The sequence below is a fragment of the Mycetomoellerius zeteki genome, unplaced genomic scaffold (genome assembly GCF_001594055.1).
Source record: "Mycetomoellerius zeteki isolate Tzet28-1 unplaced genomic scaffold, Tzet1.0 scaffold245, whole genome shotgun sequence".
Classification (NCBI taxonomy): domain Eukaryota; kingdom Metazoa; phylum Arthropoda; class Insecta; order Hymenoptera; family Formicidae; genus Mycetomoellerius; species Mycetomoellerius zeteki.
This window is the reverse complement of record NW_017257222.1, coordinates 367892-374185: the sequence shown is the minus strand read 5'-3', so window position 1 is coordinate 374185 and position 6294 is coordinate 367892.

Sequence of the window (6294 nt, the reverse complement as noted above, 5' to 3'; positions counted from 1 at the left end):
TGTGATTATCATGTCAGACAAATTTATTTCACATTAAGCTAAATGTTGTTATATTTTAATTAAATACGGTATTAAATATAATTAAAGGTAGGGGAAGAAACTTTTGTTTACAAAAGTTTCATTTATATGCTCCTGATTAATGCAATGTATCAAGTTCGAACGGTTTATTTAACAACTTTATAAAATAATAATTGTAACAATAATGTAATTGTCGTAATAATTACCGAATTTCACGAGTGAAAATCAAGCTGAAATCACCAACTATGTAAAGTAACTTAATCAAGAAATTTTGAGTCAAAGTGGCATCATAGCACACATTTTAAATGTAACTTATCTGCACTTAAGATAAATTATTTTAGGTGCAATTATTCTAACCTGATAATTACATTCAGTTTTTTATTTTAATTGCATTGAATTTTTTCATGTTTTGAATCAAAGTGACAGATAAATTACGTTATTTTATATATGTCTAGTGATTTTAGATCACCTGATAGGGTCTAAAATCAAAAAGTTAAATATTTTTCTCGTAAATAGATGGAATAGCTGTGATAAAGTGTAGGATTTTTTCAGTATGTTAATTCATTCGTTTAGAATCAATTTTTTAATTTCATTTTTAAGACAATGTTTTTTTATTAAACCGCTATCTTCAATTTTCGACGAAAAATAATTCTACGCTACATTATATAATAGTTACAAGAAAATATTTCATTTTTTTATTTCGGATCACTTTCATCTTCGGAAATCTGCCATTTGATCGATACTGCGGCGGAGAAAATTGTTATATATCAAATATTTTTTTATTTAAATACTTTTTCTTTAATACTTAACAAATTTGTAATTCAGATATTGTATATCCTTCTTCATTCCTAACATAAAAATTACTTTTATTGACTTAAAAGGCAATTGATTTAAAAAAAAAGATCTTAAATTTCAGACCCTGTCAGAATGGTCCCTCAATATGAATTAAGATATTTAAAGTTTATATATATATATATAATTAAAAGCAACAATATATTATATTTTTTTATTAATTTTATATGATCTGCTTTCAATGTACAATACCATAAATTAGAAATAATTTTTGTAAATTCTTTTAAAACCGAAAGACACGAACCATATACTTTATTTATTTATTTTACATTCAAGTGTTAATAATTAATTGGATTCTATGACATGAAATAAAACTTTTCCATGACACATGATACTTTAATATAAGAGCTTCTTTGGTTGGAAAATTTTTATATATAAATATTTTGTCGAAACATTTAACAAAAGACTTGTTCGCAATAAACGTGCAAAATGATAATTATAATCGTAGCTTTAAGTCTGTACATAGACGCTATATCGTGATATCATAAAGCGATAAGATTCAATACTCATATAATCGGTTCTAAAAACTTCTGTTCCATGTGCATACAACATGGGTGTTAATCCTTTCAAGTGTCTCTCATTATGCAATGACGAAGTTTGTTTTTTAATCGATGCAGTTGCATACATTTATACATCTGCGTTTGTATTTATTTTTCAGAGGAAAGGCAAACGTTGTTGAGTCGAAATTTATACGTTAATTATGTATTTTTTAAAAATAAAATTATATTTAATGACTAACGAGAATTCGACAGTAAGCCATAAGTTGACGAGCACTCTTGAACATGTTAATCATTATAAATTCTCAATTAACGAGAGAAAACATGCACGGAAGAAAACTTTTCACTTTTCCCAAACATTTCACCTGTGTGCGAAATCGTGCTTGTCGAGGAGATCACGCGGCGTATCTCCGCAATTAAGGCGAAGCGAACAAATCACGCAATTATAAGACGAGAGATACGCGACAATTGCATTGCAACATTTCACGTAGACAAGAGATGATTGCGCAACAATTCAATTCATAATACAGAGCAGATTTCTCTAAAGGAGATTGCGTTTCACGTGTCCTTAAAATTACTTTTGCACTTTTAATCCTTTTTCTTGTTTCAGTAAATAAATAAATAATGAATAAATGGCTTAAAAATTGAGGAAAAGCATGAATAAATAAATGCATGAATGAATAACAGATGTAAGAAAAATTGAGAATCTTTTTTAATTTGTTGTATTTCTGCGTTATATGATGAACTGAACGCAGCGGCCGTACTGTTCTTCAAGCACATGAAATCTTCATAGATTGTTTTTGTAATAAAATTCTTTGGATATAAAGATAGTCAATTATTATGTCGCATTAAGTTTATTTATTGAAATAAATTTTTCTCATGGATTACGAAGAATTAATAGATATTTCGCAGATCACGCTTTTAACTACGTACAGACCGAGACTTTGCTTGTCGCTTGCATCGGCTGCTCGCGTGATTAGTTAGTGATTGTCACGTGAGACGAGCCTCCTGCTTCTTATCAGTGCTTGTTCACGAGATCAGTAGATCGATATAAGCAAACATTGCATAGCACGTGCTCAGAATTAACCATCTCAAGACCGTAAATCCGCGGAGCGCGATTTAACAATCAGTTTTATTACCGTTCTTTAATAGTCTGCATGAAATGTACGACTCTCGATCGCGATCGAATATTTGTAGACAAGATGATGATCCATTGCGCAAGATAAGACTTCGTGGAAGTAACTACGATTGCGAATTTCCTCTTTCGAGAGAGATATGTTCTAGTCGTCACATTCTTATTTTGAGTTTATCTGTGAAGACAATCTGATACGCCATTTAAAAAATTAATTTAAAGATTATAATTCCTAGTCATTCCTAATCATGGTATTAGGAATTATTTATTCGCTATTGCTTTACTGAAATGCGCAGATCACATTAAAATCTCAAATCTTAATCGCAATTTTATCGCGACAATGTCGGAGAATTTCACATTTACCAAATATTTATCGAAAGTATCAATTTTATTGAGACATTTACCACTTCCGGAGTTTTGAATATCGAATATTTATCGATTTTTATATTCACGCAGTTAGCTGATAATAATCAATCAGTTCTTTGACGTATTACTTTGACCGTGACTTTGTTTCGAAATCGAAATCGCAAGAAAGTTCGTGTTTACCAGCCGGAAAGAAACTTTGCTATGCGCGACTTGGTAAAATGGTTAGACTACATAGCTCGTTTACTGACAAAAAGGAAAAGGACGGAAACACGTTGCGACGCTACACTTTCTCGTCGCTCGAAATACGACCTGGTAAAATTACGAGCACGCTTTCGCCGCGGAAACTTTTTTATAGCGCGACAAAAGTTTCCGTAAATCATCGGGACCATCGTAGGTGGATGTAATTGGTATTATATAACTTGATAAAACATACAAAGTGTCGCTGTGATTGTGAGTTTATTTATGTATGATCACGGAACAATCGTAATATTGATGAAAATATGACGTATAATGCGTCATACTGAAAAAATACTAAATTTTAATAAATATTTGTTTAAATAGTTCTAAGTAAATATTTACTAAATGTAAACATATATTTGATATAAAAATCATTAATTTGATTTAATTGTTTTTTTATTGAGTAAATATTTATTTACTGTGAGTAAATGTTTACTTAATACTCAAAGAAATATTATTCAGATTTAGTAAATTTTTTTTCAGCGCACACACAATTTTTATTAGAAATACCAAAATAGATAATTGTGGGATACGAGATATTTCGATAAACATTACGATTTTCACATTTACAATATTACAATTCGCGTTAGTATATTCTCGCTGAATATGCTTTGTAAAATCTAAATAAATAAATTCGCCACATTGTAAACGTTAGAAATAATTTAATGTTTGAAGAATGCAGAATGAGAAACGCGACAATGCAGCTATTACATAATTAGCTAGCCGTTTCATTGTAAAGAATGTATATGCTGTCTTTATCACACGGATACGCCAAGCACAATGTATTCAATCTCTCTATCGCCTGCGTCATTTAAATTGGTGACTATGTTAAGAAAATTGACGGAAGTGGAAGGGACGGACAGGACTGGTATAACTCGCTACTGGCTACGACTTGGTGGACGTGCCAGTTTATCGACCCGCGAATGAGGCCACAGTGATGGGGTCTGTGGGTCACTCAGAGGCCCACCGATGATGATGATGACGATGACGGTGACACGCCGCAAATAAGAGACTCCGACAACATCGCGAGAGTCATTACCTCGTGAACGAGTCTTCGTGCCAGGAATGAGTTACGATTCCGGTGTGGAGAAGTAGTTCTCGTTAAGAGACGTCCGCCTTGGAATTTCTGTTCGGAGATTTAGCGAACTCGCGCATGCAGTCATCGACTCTCCGCAGAAGCAATAGCATTATGTGAACCGGTGATTTTTCGCTCGTCTACGTTTCGTTGTACACTTCTGAAAGAAAGACACATAATTGATAACATAACTTTAATGAATTGTCTTTTGCAATATTTCTTCATATTTTATTCGATTGACTCACAGATATATTATTAGAACAAAATTAATTTTTATATCACAGATAATATGATATATTGGATTAATCTGTCTGTTGAGCCGGAATCTATATCGATCGTATCGATCTATCTGAATTCTTGTCTGATAAGTTTCTATTATTAGAGGAGGAAAGTCATCGATACTAACATAGGTCTCCTAAAGCGACATCCCCTTATTGGTTAAAAACTAACCTTTGCATCTTATTAATACTAATAAAAACGTGATCTGTTCAGCTAATTAAAGAAGTACAAACTCATAATTCATATATTTGTGGCTTATTTCTATACCAAATCAGCTAAAAACAAAGTCTATGAATCCGAAAAGAAAATTATTACGGTGTTCTTTTGCAAATTGTGTAATTAAAATAATAGTGACTGTATTATTGATAATATTATGTCATTTTAAATGTTTATAGTTTCATAAATTAGTTTTCTTTACAGAATAGGATATATCTTTATTTATAGAATAGGAATGTTGGCATTATATATATATATTGCCTACTATGTCAGTTTTGGAGCCCATTTTGTCAGACGCTCATTTTTACATAACTTATGAAAAACTTAACTATTGCAAAATTGCAAACAGTATTATAAAAACTGCTTATATTATCTGTGATAGAAAACACTTTTTAGTTTGTATTTATGTTTTTGAAGTTGTATTTTTACCTTTTATTTAAGAAATATTGTCTAAAAACAAAGTGGTATGTCGGTGACCTTCCCCTAATTATTTACGATAAATATTTACGATAAATATATAATCGTAATTTTTACGATAAATAACTGTCTCGATTTGTTTAGAATTGATTGCATTCCTGAAACATTCGCTATTGATTCATTTAACAGGATCGGGGCAGGAATTACAAAGTTATATGGTAGCTTCAGCTTCCTATTTCTATATGTCAATAAGTTTATCTGACATAATTAGTAGTGATCGATTTTTAGACTACATCGAATAGCGCAAGATTAATTATATCCAGTGTTACGAAATCGATAGTTCGGATCGTGTCTAATATTGCAATTTTAAGAAAAAGCAATCATCTTGTAATTTTTCACACTGAAAATAATTTATTTAAAGAAACGTAAAAAGATCTACAGTCATCAAAAGAATATTGTAATAGTTATTTTTTTTTCGCAGAACAAACAATTACGAGAGGAATTCTTTTACATACTGGTTAGCCTTGGCACTGTGAGTAGATTTGGCGATGCACATCGTTGACATTGAGAAACAACTAATACCATTCTTTTTTCAAATTTAAATAACTTATCTTGCATATATCATTTTATTGATTATCATATCAGATAACTGTTCAAAATTAGCAAACTTGTATGTTTGCCGCACAAATTCTTCTAGTAGCTGTTTTTCTGCATACGCGTATGGCTAGTGTTTTAAGAGATTTAATTAGCATTTTAACTGATTTGATTAGCATATAGTCTATAACTTATCATTAAATAGTCATGAATTTTCTTGTACTACGTGTCTCAAATATAAATATTTTTGAGTTATTGATATTAAATGAATTAAGTAATAGTGAGTTAGTTAAATGAGTTAACTTTAGTGAATAAAACAAATATAATAGTAATAAGTGAAAGAGTGAGAGAGAGAGAGAGAGAGAGAGGAAGAGAGAGAATGAACGAATAAATGACTCACTATTTATTAGGCGTTCTGGGATGCAATCCTCTTTTAAGTGTAAGAACAATACAATATCAGCAAGCATTATTAAAATGCAAATACGTACATGCATTAAAAAGAAAGAGAAAAAAGATAAATGCTTATATACAAAAAATAAAAAGAAATAAGAAAATAAACATAAAAAGTAGCTAACAAATGGCAGTGTCAAATAGCGTGCATTTACGCATGC